General features: G+C 44.5%; 1 protein-coding gene across 2 annotated transcripts in view; it reads right to left on the bottom strand.

Annotated features, from left to right (window-relative positions):
* lima1a (LIM domain and actin binding 1a) overlaps window positions 1-15,004 on the bottom strand; it is a 127,644-nt gene that overhangs the window by 106,588 nt on the left and 6,052 nt on the right. The window lies entirely within an intron of this gene.

The raw sequence follows: 15,004 nt of genomic DNA, 5'->3' as shown, positions 1-15,004 counted from the left end.
AGTTAAGTTGGGCAGCATGGTCGGTGCAGGCTTGGAGGGCCGAAGGGCCTGTTCCTGTGCTGTAATTCTCTTTGTTCTTTCTCTTGGAAATGGAATGCAAACAAAGCACTTCAAAGTGTTTGAAAGTTGGAGAGAAGACTAGCCCCTGCAACACAAGATTCGACTCGCACCAAGTGGAATGGGCGGGGGCACCAGAAACTGTTTAACACGCAGTGCAAACCCTGTTTCAGACCTCTCGCCAAATTCACCGGCCCAACTGGGGCTGGGGCTAATGGAGCCGGAGAATCGTCCGAGTTTTTTGGCTATTTTCCTCCCCCTTCTTCCTCGAGGACACTGATCTTTGCTAGGGTACAGTTCCACAGCAAAGTTGTCCTCCAGGACCTCACGCAGTGATATTAATCACATTCAAACAAAATGGCTCATAAAATCAGGTGATTCAAACAAGAGAAAGCAGACAGGGTCCCCTTCTCACAAAAAAAATGAACCAAAAGAGCCATTTAAGACAGCTGACCAAGAGCTTGGTTAAAGAGCCAAGTTTCAAGGAACACTTTGAAAAAGAGAAGTGGAGGTACTTTAAGAAAGGGAATTCTGGAGCTTAGAACCTAGACAGCTGAAGGCACCACCCGCCAATTACAACATTTCTACTGCTGCCCAAAGATCAACTCAGCAGACTAGGAAGTATCACCAGATCCAAATAACGTGGGTATTTGCAGAATGCAGCACTAAAGAGAACAGCTTTCCCTAGTAGTGTACTGTAATAATGCAAGAGAAGTCTCCTTAAGTTTTACATTATCAGACCAAGTTACAAGCAGCAGAAAACTGCGATTGCCTTTTTAATCAGGCAATTTGCTCAGCGGCAACGATTTTGCTATACTTCCTCCCAGACACAGCCTTTATTGATTTTATGAGCTATTTTCTTTGAACAATGAGTGTTTGAGGGCAGGAGTTCTTGATTAAGTTCAAGCTGATAAAAATAGGGAGAATGCAAAGTTCAACTGCAATAAACAAAGAACAAACAAAGAACAAAGAACAGTACAGCACAGGAAACAGGCCCTTCAAGCCTGTGCCGCTCCTTGGTCCAACTAGACCAATCATTTGTATCCCTCCATGCCCAGGCTGCTCATGTGACTATCCAGGTAAGTCTTAAACGATGTCAGCGTGCCTGCCTCCACCACCCTACTTGGCAGCGCATTCCAGGCCCCCACCACCCTCTGTGTAAAAAACGTCCCTCTGATGTCTGACTTATACTTCGCCCCTCTCAGCTTGAGCCCGTGACCCCTCGTGAACGTCACTTCTGATCTGGGAAAAAGCTTCCCACTGTTCACCCTATCTATACCCTTCATAATCTTGTACACCTCTATTAGGTCTCGCCTCATTCTCTGTCTTTCCAGGGAGAACAACCCCAGTCTACCCAATCTCTCCTCATAGCTAAGACCCTCCATACCAGGCAACATCCTGGTAAACCTTCTCTGCACTCTCTCTAACGCCTCCACGTCCTTCTGGTAGTGCAGCGACCAGAACTGGACGCAGTACTCCAAATGTGGCCTAACCAGCGTTCTATACAGCTGCATCATCAGACTCCAGCTTTTATACTCTATACCCCGTCCTATAAAGGCAAGCATACCATATGCCTTCTTCACCACCTTCTCCACCTGTGTTGCCACCTTCAAGGATTTGTGGACTTGCACACCTAGGTCCCTCTGTGTTTCTATACTCCTGATGACACTGCCATTTATTGTATAACTCCTCCCTACATTATTTCTTCCAAAATGCATCACTTCGCATTTATCCGGATTAAACTCCATCTGCCACCTCTCCGCCCAATTTTCCAGCCTATCTATATCCTGCTGTATTGCCCGACAATGCTCTTCGCTATCCGCAAGTCCAGCCATCTTCGTGTCATCTGCAAACTTGCTGATTACACCAGTTACACCTTCTTCCAAATCATTTATATATATCACAAATAGCAGAGGCCCCAGTACAGAGCCCTGCGGAACACCACTGGTCACAGACCTCCAGCCGGAAAAAGACCCTTCGACCACTACCCTCTGTCTCCTATGGCCAAGATGTGGAGATTCCGGCGTTGGACTGGGGTAAGCACAGTAAGAAGTCTCACAAGAGGTGCCAATGGACTTTAACCTGGTGTTGAGAGACTTCTTACTGTCCTATGGCCAAGCCACTTCTCCTTGTATCCCATGAGCCTTAACCTTCTTAACCAACCTGCCATGTGGGACTTTGTCAAATGCCTTACTGAAATCCATATAGACGACATCCATGGCCCTTCCTTCATCAACCGTTTTTGTCACTTCCTCAAAAAACTCCACCAAATTTGTAAAGCACGACCTCCCTCTTACAAAACCATGCTGTCTGTCACTAATGAGATTGTTCCGTTCTAAATGCACATACATCCTGTCTCTAAGAATCCTCTCCAACAACTTCCCTACCACGGACGTCAAGCTCACCGGCCTATAATTTCCTGGGTTATCCCTGCTACGGGACCACATTCACTATCCTCCAATCCTCAGGGACCTCACCCGTGTCCAAAGAAGCGACAAAGATTTCCATCAGAGGCCCAGCAATTTCATCTCTCGTCTCCCTGAGCAGTCGAGGATAGATGCCATTAGGCCCTGGGGCTTTGTCAGTTTTAATGTTCCCTAAAAAACCTAACACTTCCTCTCTTGTAATGGAGATTTTCTCTAACGGGTCAACACCTCCCTCCGAGACACTCCTGGTTAACACGCCCCTCTCCTTCGTGAATACCGATGCAAAGTATTCATTTAGGATCTCCCCTATTCCCTTGGGTTCTAAGCATAATTCCCCTACTTTGTCCCCGAGAGGTCCGATTTTCTCCCTGACAACTCTTTTGTTCCTAACGTATGAATAGAATGCCTTAGGATTCTCCTTAATCCTGCCTGCCAAGAACATCTCGTGACCTCTTTTTGCCCTTCTAACTCCCCGTTTGAGTTCTTTCCTACTCTCTCTGTATTCCTCCAGAGCTCCATCTGTTTTCTGTTGCCTGGACTTAACGTACGCCTCCCTTTTCATTTTAATCAGATCCTCAATTTCCCTGGTTATCCACGGCTCTCGAATCCTACCTTTCCTATCTTTCCTTTTTACAGACACATGCCTATCCTGCAGCCTTATCAATAGTTCCTTAAAAGACTCCCACATGCCAGACGCGGACTTACCCTCGAACATCCTCTCCCAATCAACATCCACCAATTCCTGCCTAATCCGGCTATAGTTAGCCTTCCCCCAATTTAGCACCTTGCCCGTAGGACAGCACTCATCCTTGTCCATTACTATCCTAAAGTTAACAGAGTTGTGGTCACTATTTGCCACATGTTCCCCTACCGAAACTTTGACGACCTGACCGGGCTCATTTCCCAGAACTAGGTCCAGTATAGCCCCCTCTCTAGTCGGGCTATCTACATACTGTTCCAAAGAACCTTCCAGTACGCATTTTACAAATTCCTCCCCGTCCGGACCCCCAGCTCTAAGCACTTTCCAGTCTGTGCCAGGGAAATTAAAGTCCCCCACTACAACAACCCGATTTTTTCTGCACCTATCCAGAATCTCCTGACATATCCTTTCCTCCACTTCCCGTGGATAAGCACCAGTTGTTTTTAAAACTGCTGTGTTCTTCTCAACTGGGAGGTCAAAAAGGAACCAAAGACAGTTAAACAACTTTTGCTCTCTTCTGGATAACAAAAGAAAAATAAGGAAAGGTCACTCAAAACCACATTTATAGCAACTTTAACTTAATAAAGCATCACAAAATAATGAGCAGAGAGAGAAGACAAGATCAAGGTAGGTTTATGAAGGAAGGCACATAATTTTTTAAAAAGTCTTGAATTTATTGCAAAATCTTAAGTTTCCCAGATAACCTGGGAGCATTTATTTTCCTCCTATCCCTGCCCATCCACCCCGCCCCTCACACTGCTCCCTCCTGAAGCGATTAACTGCGTGTTAGTGAAGTTGCACAGTCATCCTTTTATCCAAATAGCCATTCTTCAAATTTTAGCATTTACTGACTCAGGAGCAGATCCTATTTTCAGTCATCATCCAAACTCACTCTTACAGAAAGAGAACTTCAATAAATAACAAGCAGTTTTGAGCACCTTGGCCAATTATGCCTTCCTTAATCCAGGGTTGGCACTTGAGCTCAGCTAACTCAACAGGGACCGGAGATCAAACGTAGGACTTCCCTGAAGATATGGGTCAACTACTCCTAGATAAACACAGCAAACCAATTAGATTTTTTTTTTAAAACTTAAATACTGGAAGCTTTGAGGAACGATTAAAAGAATTCGAACTGCAGAAGAGAACTCAAGGGGGCTCAAAAGAAGTTTATGATGACAAATTCACAAAGTTAATCAAGGAAGAGCTCCAGCACCACAGGGTAGAAGCTAAAACCTAGGAAGTTAGTAGTAAGAAATGGAAGTAGTGTAGACTGTTAGGAGTAGGAAGGCTATCGAAATCCAATGGTACTGAAGGTCAAAAGGCAATTAGATGCATTTCTGCAGAGAAAAAGGACTCAAGACCAAAAGAAAAGGCAGGACTGATGCATTAAAGGGACAGGGATTTTCTGATCCCTGAAATAGAAGTTAAATCAACATAAAACAGAAATGCATGTGCAGTAAAGCAAGAACTTTAGCACCAGCTCGGACCTTATCTAAACGTTTCATGAAAGTACTTGCCCCACACCCTATCAACATATTGTGATGCATGTTGGCTCTGACCTCATCTCAAAACAAATATTGCAAAGTGTTCAAATTCCAGGTTTTTAAAAAAACTGTGGAAGCAAACTAGGAACGTACACAAAAAAGTCAGCTCTTAGGCAGCACATGCTCTCTGCAAACTTGGCTCCTCTGGCAATAAATTACATCATCTTTCTTTCCACCAAAGGAATTAAAAGACTTTGCTCCTTAGCCTGCTTTCAGCTGGATCATCAGGAAGGTCACAGTGTTTCCTAGGAGCCCTAGCAAAACTGGAGTAAATTGGATCGGGGGAAACTCTTCATTGGTTGGAGTCATACCCATCACTAAGGTGGTTGGAGGTCAATCATCCTAGTCCCAGGACATTACTGCAGGAATTCAAGGTAGTGTCCTAGGTCCAACCATCTTCACAGTCACTCATCAATAAACTTCCTATCAGGTGGTCAGCAGGAATGTTCACTGATGCTTGCAAATATTCAGTACCATTTGTGACACCTCGGATGCTGAAGTAGTCAGCGTCCATATAAAACACAACTGGTTCAGGCTTGGGCTGACAAGTGGAAAGTAACATTTGCAACACACAAGTTTAGGCAATTATCATTTCCAACAGAGAATCTAACCATTGCCCCTTGACATTCAATCGCATTACCATCACGGAATCCCCCACTACCAACAATCTGGGCATTACCATTGACCAGCCAGGAGGTGAATAACTCACCTCCTGACCCACTAAAGCCTGTCCAACATCAATATAAAAAGGCACAGGTCAGGAATGTAATGCAATATTGCCTGGATGAGTGCAACTCTAACACCAAAGGAGCTCAATGCCATCCAGGACAAAGCAACCCTGCTTTATTGGCACTCCATCCACCACCAAGGCAGCATTGTGCACCAAGATGCACTGCAGCAACTCACCAAGGCTCCTTTGACAGTATATTACAAAGCCACAACCTCTACTACCCAGAAGGGCAGCAGATGCATAGGAACATCACTGCCTGCAAGTTCTCCAAGTCATACACCATTCTGACTTGGAAATAGATTGCTGTTCCTTCACTGTCACTGGATCAAAATCCTGGAAGTCTCTCCCCATCACTGTGCTTACACCACATGGACTGCAGCGGTTCATCACCACCTTCAAGAGCAATTAGGGATGAGCAATAAATGCTAGCCTTCACATCCCATGAACAAATAAATAAGATCTAAATTTTTGTTTGATATGCAGTTTTATGCATTTCAGAATATTTGCCAAGCACAAGTGGTTAGCACTGCAGCCTCACAGCGCCAGGTTCGATTCCAGACTTGGGTGACTGCAAACTCCACACAGGCAAACATTCTCCCAGTGTGCGCATGGGTTTCCTTGGGTGCTTGCTCCGTTTTCCTCCCACAGGTGTGTAGGTTAGGGGGATTATTGGGGCAAATATGTGGGGTTACGGAAACAGGGCCTGGGTAAGATTTTCCATTGAAGGGTTGGGGCAAACTTGATGGGCTGAATGGCATGTAGGGATTCTATGATTCTGGGGGGACAGCCCAGGAGGACTTGCATGTGATAACTACAAATGTAATTTTTCAACATTTTGCCCAGATCTTCTACTTATTTAAGTATTTCAATCCTGAGCAAACAGTGTTACACCTCGACAGTATGCCAAAAAATTGTCTTTGGCCAGTGTTGATAACCTTGCCCACTTGTACCAAGGCCAGCTTATAAAATGGACCTTTGCAATGGGTTTCTCGAGCAATGAAATGGAGTAAGATACTTATCCAGAGGAAAATATTTCAACTGCATGACTAACAAAAAAAGAGAGTCCTAGACCACCCATCATGCCCTACATACAATTATTTCATCATGCTATACATGTTTCACTGCTGAATATTTCATGCAATACAATACTGGAATATGCAACCAGTTGCCTGAATTATTCACTTACCAAAACAAGCCCAGGTTTCCTGAACTATTCAAGTAAACAGCATCTTATTACATGGTGGATGGGACCTCATGGGAAAGCTTTACAGTCCATTTAAGCTCATCTTTAATTGTACTATTGTTTGGATCATAATTGGATTGAAACAGATACCAAAAATAGCTAACATTTTTAATTAACTGTACAAGGGGTTTTCTGAAAATATGAATCTTCTGTTTTGCACACAATTTACAAGTTGATGTCAATTGTGTTCCAAAGATCTTACAGCAAGATTATAGTCAGGAGGGTAAAAGAGGCATAGTTCATTTGTGAAATGTGGGTTGCTAATTATCTAGGGGTGGAGGCAGGCAACAGTTAAAACAGCAAACCTCCCAAAGCCTTGGTTGAAAGTCATTTGACATAATTCTGTAATCCGAGGGAGGTAGAACACTCAAATTCTACCCATGGAGCTCTGTGTCAAAGGCACAATCCTTTCCAGCTTTCTCACTGGAGTGTGGTGGGTATAAATGGACACATTTTAAAACAAAGCAGTGTTCTAGAAGTCATAGAAACCCTACAGTGCTGAGAGAGGCCATTTGGCCCATCGAGTCTGCACTGACCATAATCCCACCCAGGCCTTACCCCCATATCCCTACATATTTTACCTGCTAATCCCTCTAATCTACGCATCTCAGGACACCAAGGGCAATTTTAGCATGGCCAATCAACCTAACCCGCACATCTTTGGACTGTGGGAGGAAACCCACGCAGACACGAGGAGAATGTGCAAACTCCACACTGACAGTGACCCAAGCCGGGAATCGAACCCAGGCCCCTGGAGCTGTGAAGCAGCAGTGCTAACCACTGTGCTACCGTGCCGCCCTGGCAGGACACCGCTCCAAGAAGTTAATTACCCTCAGTAAGAGAGGTGTACAGCAATTCTTTTTTTTTAATTTCCCCATTTTACAAACACAACCAACTTGCAAAGATTGGTACAGCACAACAATCATTTCACCACATATACATACAGAAAGAGACAAGAGAGCACCAAGACAGTTGGTTTGGATTATTCATTACAAACAGCACCTCCAAGGATGTTTCAGAGATTGGGAGAAAATAGGATAAAATAAAGCCATGAGTACATGGCATAATGGTGCCCTCGCTCAAGATACCAGCGAGAGAACCATGTAACTTATGGAAAATGTTACGGGAGTTAGTCAGACAATGCAGAGCCCAACTCTCACATGATCCAAAGCAAAATATTTGCTAAGGCTCCACAGACAACAGGATTTCTTTTCCCCCACCAGGGAAAGCTTAACACCAAAGAAGAACTGTCTGAAGGATGAAGTTAAATGGAATATCTCAGAAAAACTACCAACACAGCTGCCTACAAGGGAGGCAGATCAAATACAACACTTTTCCAGTTTGAGGCGCTCCCCACTCTCCAGGAGGATTTCTTGGGAAGAAAGCTATGTCAACCCTCTCCCGTTTAAAAAAAAAACTTCTTCCTCCTTTGATTGGATAAGTGCCATACAGCCGACACATGCCCTCCAAAGGAGACCCTCCACCAATCATAAGTAAAGGATATTTTCCTCATACTGCCAATGCCAAGATAATTTCTCAAGCTCTTCAAGGATACTAAACCATCAGGATTTGATTTTGACACAGAGCCAAAGGCAAAAATGGGTAGATGCCCACACCCACCCCACATCCCCAGCACACCAAGGATACAACAAGATCAAATCTGTGTCTTAGGCTTAAACTAATGCACACGGTGTGCTATTCTAGGCTAAGTCTCCCCCGCTTCATCCAAAGGAGCATACCGAGGGATGCATTCCATTTAAAAAATTGTCTTTGCCACGCATTCCGGATTTTTGAAGTAACTACTGCCATGTGTATTCCGCCAAGGAGAATACAAGATATTGTCGCAGGTATAGAAAGACTGGATAGCCAAAGTTCTCACACCACGCTAAGGTGCGCACCAAAGCATACTTCCCCATCTCCAGCACACTATCCTTTTGAAAACCAGTGGCGTCCATTTGTTTATATAATGGAATGCATCCCTCAACGTTTGCCTTTTAATTCAAGTTAGACACATATTTCATCTTGCTATATCCTTGTTGCTACCAAATAAACCTGTTGGACTTTAACCTGGTGTTGTGAGACTTCTTACTGTGTTTACCCCAGTCCAACGCCGGGGGGGGGGGGGGCATGGTCCAATAAGTAGATTGGAGGGATTAGCAGGTAAAATATGTAGGGATATGGGGGTAGGGCCTGGGTGGGATTATGGTCGGTGCAGACTCGATGGGCCAAATGGCCTCTTTCTGCACTGTAGGGTTTCTATGACTTCTAGAACACTGTTTTGTTTTAAAATGTGTCCATTTATACCCACCACACTTCAGTGAGAAAGCTGGAAAAAGTGTAGTTTTTGCACATACCCAACAATTCTAAAGGGGGTTTCCCTCACCATCTACGAACACTTATTGGACCATGCCTGCAACCTCCACCCCCCCAGCAGGAGGCTCTATGCACATTAGCCAAGACAAGAGTAAAAGGATACCATATAGTATATACCACCATTATAAATGCAAGGATTAAAAAAGTGAGAAAAAAAAAAAATCACAGCTCTAGTGCCATACAACCTGCCCAACACTCACGTTCTTGAAGGATATTAAACCACTTGGATTCAATTTTGACACAGGACCAGAAGCAATGCAGGTAGTTCCCCTTACCACCTTCCAACCCTGGCACAACAAGGCTATGACGTGGAGATGCCGGCGTTGGACTGGGGTAAACACAGTAAGAAGTCTCACAACACCAGGTTAAAGTCCAACAGGTTTATTTGGTAGCAACAAGGATATAGCAAGATGAAATATGTGTCTAACTTGAATTAAAAGGCAAACGTTGAGGGATGCATTCCATTATAAACAAATGGACGCCACTGGTTTTCAAAAGAATAGACGAAATTCACTTCGGTGTTCATATACGAGATCACCCCCGTCAACATGATAAATAACACCACAAAATCAAAAAGTGTAACATTTCAGGATTAGCAATGAACTGCAGATTATCACTCCAAATTATTACCATTGCAAAGCAATTTTAATCTCATTTAAATGCTGCCAGAGAGCACAATTTGGCTGAAGAGTGTATGGTTTTTGGTTTCCCACAGGCTCCCATTTAAGTAGTTGGTGGGTTTGAAAGCCATCACTTGCCTCGTGGAGCCTAGAGCAGTATCACTGCTCCTCCTGGCCTCAAAAAGAAATTTTCAGATGAAACCTTTGAGCAGTTTCATCCTTCCCCAGTGATGAACCTGCTTTCATTTGACCTGAAAGCCAAAATAGCTTACCGCTATAAAAATAGAGAATTGGAGGACAAATCCCCCAAGGATGGGAAGAATTCTTTTAAAGGCAGCAAATTAATGATATGATGCACTACTTGGGGAAAAAAGGTAGTGGACACAGATTCAAAGTAACTTTCAATGGGAAAAGGGATTATAGACGTTAAAGGAGAAATTTACATGGCAACAGGAAAAGAGCAGGTGCAGTGGGGCTATTTGATGGCTCCTCGAACCAGTGCGTATAGGCAGTGGGCCAAATGACATCCTTCTCAATCAAGGATTGGACTGTTCTATACTGTCATTATTTAAAATTTGCATGGAGGATTGAATGGAAGTCCCGAACTGAAAACATATCAAAAAGTTCAATTTAAATACACAAGCACTATCAGTTATCTTGTAAAAAGACATCCAAACAGCTGGACAAGGCACCACCAAGATGCTCCCCCATGTGTGGAATTATTCAAGTGCTGTACAGAAGGAAAAAATGTACCTGTAGTTGGGGGAGCTATTTATTTTCCAGGAATCAAACTCCCTTCAAATTCTCAGTGGAAATGTGCACCATACCAAATGTGCAAAGGGACTTGGGAGTCCTAGTCCAGGATTCTCTAAAGGTAAACTTGCAGGTTGAGTCCGTAATTAGGAAAGCAAATGTAATGTTGTCATTTATCTCAAGAGGCTTGGAATACAAAAGCAGGGATGTACTTCTGAGGCTTTATAAAGCACTGGTTAGGCCCCATTTGGAGTACTGTGAGCAATTTTGGGCCCCACACCTCAGGAAGGACATACTGGCACTGGAGCGGGTCCAGCGGAGATTCACACGGATGATCCCAGGAATGGTAGGCCTGACATACGATGAACGTCTGAGGATCGTGGGATTATATTCATTGGAGTTTAGGAGGTTGAGGGGAGATCTGATAGAAACTTACAAGATAATGAACGGCTTAGATAGGATGGACGTAGGGAAGTTGTTTCCATTAACAGGGGAGACTAGGACGCGGGGGCACAGCCTTAGAATAAAAGGGAGTCACTTTAGAACAGAGATGAGGAGAAATTTCTTCAGCCAGAGAGTGGTGGGTCTGTGGAATTCATTGCCACAGAGGGCTGTGGAGGCCGAGACGTTGAGCGTCTTCAAGACAGAAATTGATAAATTCTTGATTTCTCGAGGAATTAAGGGCTATGGGGAGAGAGCGGGTAAATGGAGTTGAAATCAACCATGATTGAATGGTGGAGTGGACTCGATGGGCCGAATGGCCTTACTTCCGCTCCTATGTCTTATGGTCTTATGGTCTTATACCCCTTCCATAAACTACTTGACTCAGCAAAATAAGATAGCGAGGAAATGGTCTTAAATTGGGATAGGAATGTGCGAGAGAACATAGAACATAGAACAGTACAGCACAGAACAGGCCCTTCGGCCCACGATGTTGTGCCGAGCTTTATCTGAAACCAAGATCAAGCTATCCCACTCCCTACCATCTTGCTCCATGTGCCTATCCAATAACCGCTTAAATGTTCCTAAAGTTTCTGACTCCACTATTACTGCAGGCAGTCCATTCCACACCCCAACCACTCTCTGCGTAAAGAACCTACCTCTGATATCCTTCCTATATCTCCCACCATGAAGCCTATAGTTATGCCCCCTTGTAATAGCTCCATCCACCCGAGGAAATAGTCTTTGAACGTTCACTCTATCTATCCCCTTCATCATTTTATAAACCTCTATTAAGTCTCCCCTCAGCCTCCTCCGCTCCAGAGAGAACAGCCCTAGCTCCCTCAACCTTTCCTCATAAGACCTACCCTCCAAACCAGGCAGCATCCTGGTAAATCTCCTCTGCACTCTTTTCAGCGCTTCCACATCCTTCTTATAGTGAGGTGACCAGAACTGCACACAATATTCCAAATGTGGTCTCACCAAGGTCCTGTACAGTTGCAGCATAACCCCACGGCTCTTAAACTCCAACCCCCTGTAAAATAAAAGCTAACACACTATAGGCCTTCTTCGCAGCTCTATCCACTTGAGTGGCAACCTTCAGAGATCTGTGGATATGGACCCCAAGATCTCTCTGTTCCTCCACAGTCTTCAGAACCCTACCTTTGACCCTGTAATCCACATTTAAATTAGTCCTACCAAAATGAATCACCTCACATTTATCAGGGTTAAACTCCATTTGCCATTTTTCAGCCCAGCTTTGCATCCTATCTATGTCTCTTTGCAGCCTGCAACAGCCCTCCACCTCATCCACTACTCCACCAATCTTGGTGTCATCAGCAAATTTACTGATCCACCCTTCAGCCCCCTCCTCCAAGTCATCAATAAAAATCACAAAGAGCAGAGGACCAAGCACTGATCCCTGCGGCACTCCGCTAGCAACCTGCCTCCAATCCGAAAATTTTCCATCCACCACCACCCTCTGTCTTCGATCAGACAGCCAGTTACCTATCCAATCGGCCAACTTTCCCTCTATCCCACACCTCCTCACCTTCATCGTAAGCCGACCATGGGGGACCTTATCAAACGCCTTACTAAAATCCATGTATATGACCTCAACTGCCCTACCTTCATCAACAAACTTAGTTAGCTCCTCAAAAAATTCTATCAAATTTGTGAGGCACGACTTGCCCTTCACGAATCCGTGCTGACTATCCCGGATTAATCCGCATCTTTCTAAATGGTCGTAAATCCCATCCCCAAGGACCTTTTACCAACCACCGAAGTAAGACTAACCGGTCTATAATAACCAGGGTCATTTCTATTCCCTTTCTTAAACAGAGGAACAACATTCGCCACTCTCCAGTCCTCTGGCACCATCCCCGTGGACAGTGAGGACCCAAAGATCAAAGCCAAAGGCTCTGCAATCTCATCCCTTGCCTCCCAAAGAATCCTAGGATATATTTCATCAGGCCCAGGGGACTTATCGACCTTCAGTTTATTCAAAACTGCCAGTACATCCTCCCTCCGAACATCTATTTCCTCCAGCCTATTAGCCTGTAACACCTTCTCTTCCTCAAAAACATGGCCCCTCTCCTTGGTGAACACTGAAGTATTCATTCATCACCTTGCCTATCTCTACTGACTCCATACACAAGTTCCCACGACTGTCCTTGACCGGCCCTAACCTCACCTTGGTAATTCTTTTATTCCTCACATAAGAGTAAAAAGCCTTGGGGTTTTCCGTGATCCGACCTGCCAAGGACTTCTCATGTCCCCTCCTAGTTCTCCTAAGCCCCTTTTTCAGCTCATTCCTTGCTAACTTGTAACCCTCAATCGAGCCATCTGAACCTTGTTTCCTCATCCCTTCATAAGCTTCCCTCTTCCTTTTCACAAGACATTCCACCTCTTTCGTGAACCATGGTTCCCTCACTCAGCCATTTCCTCCCTGCCTGACAGGGACATACCTATCAAGGACACCCAGTATTTGTTCCTTGAAAAAGTTCCACTTTTCATTTGTGCCTTTCCCTGACAGTTTCTGTTCCCATCTTATGCCCCCTAATTCTTGCCTAATCGCATCATAATTACCTCTCCCCCAATTGTAAACTTTGCCCTGCTGTACAGCCCTATCCCTCTCCATTGCAATAACAAAAGACACCGAATTGTGGTCACTATCTCCAAAGTGCTCTCCCACAACCAAATCTAACACTTGGCCCGGTTCGTTTCCCAGTACCAAATCCAATGTGGCCTCACCTCTTGTCGGCCTATCCACATATTGTGTCAAGAAACCCTCCTGCACACACTGCACAAAAACTGCCCCATCCGAACTATTTGACCTACAAAGGTTCCAATCAATATTTGGAAAGTTAAAGTCCCCTATGACAACTACCCTGTGACCCCCACACATATCCAAAATCTGCTTAGCAATTTCTTCCTCCACATCTCTATTACTAGTTGGGGGCCTATAGTAGACTCCTAACAACGTGACCGCTCCTTTCCTATTTCTAACCTCAGCCCATATTACCTCAGTGTGCAGACCCCCCTCGAAGTGCCTTTCCGCAGCCGTTAAACTATCCTTGATTAACAATGCTACTCCTCCACCTCTTTTACCAGCTTCCCTACACTTACTGAAACATCTATACCCCGGAACGTCCAACAACCATTCCTGTCCTTGTTCTATCCATGTCTCCGTAATGGCCACAACGTCGTAGTCCCAAGTACCAATCCACACCCCAAGTTCATCTACCTTGTTCCGGATGCTCCTTGCATTGAAGTAGACACACTTCAACCCACCTTCCTGTCTACTGGTGCCCACCCTTGACCCTGTTACCTTCCCCAATACCTCACCACCCTCACTGACTTCTGGACTACAACTCCTTTTCCCACTCCCAACAAATTAGTTTAAACCCCCCTGAAGAGCCGTATCAAATTTCCCTCCCAGGATATTGGTGCCCCTCTGGTTCAGGTGCACCCCGTCCTGTTTGTACAGGTCCCACCTTCCCCAGAATGTGTTCCAATTATCCACGTATCTGAAACCCTCCCTGCAACCACATGTTTAACTGCACTCTCTCCCTGTTCCTCAATTCGCTATCACAAGACAATGAGAAGCATCCTTCAAAAGCAACCATGACTTAACATGAAGTTTTTCGAAATCAGTTCCCTCCCACAATCTCACATTTTGTACCCTTTCAGCAAAAGTAAGTGATTCAAAAAGAATGGGTCCCACCCATCACTGAATTCCTAGTACTCAGCATTTGAAACTTCAGGAACCCATAATAGTGGGGGATCATAAACTAAATAAATCACCAAAGAAGCAATTACCAACAAGTTTTCACTTTTAGCTTTACACAAATTGAACATGAATTAAACAGGCAGATGACACTTCAAATAAAAAGGTAAATTTCACTTTAGGTCTTACACAACCACAAGCATTTGCTCCACTCCCCACAGACATGTGGCAGCTACACAGTTCCACAATATGCTGTTCCTTATTTACATGGAGTAGGTCAGGAGTCCTATTCAACAATAGCTTTCACATGAAGAGTTCACAGTGAGATCATCATCAGCAAGACACTTCTATATACTCACTCCCCCTCCAGTCACGACAGTTCTGATGGAG

Source organism: Mustelus asterias, chromosome X (assembly GCF_964213995.1).
Source record: "Mustelus asterias chromosome X, sMusAst1.hap1.1, whole genome shotgun sequence".
Taxonomy (NCBI): Eukaryota; Metazoa; Chordata; class Chondrichthyes; order Carcharhiniformes; family Triakidae; genus Mustelus; species Mustelus asterias.
Note: the sequence above shows the minus strand (reverse complement) of the source record. Positions and strands in the feature narration are given on the sequence as shown.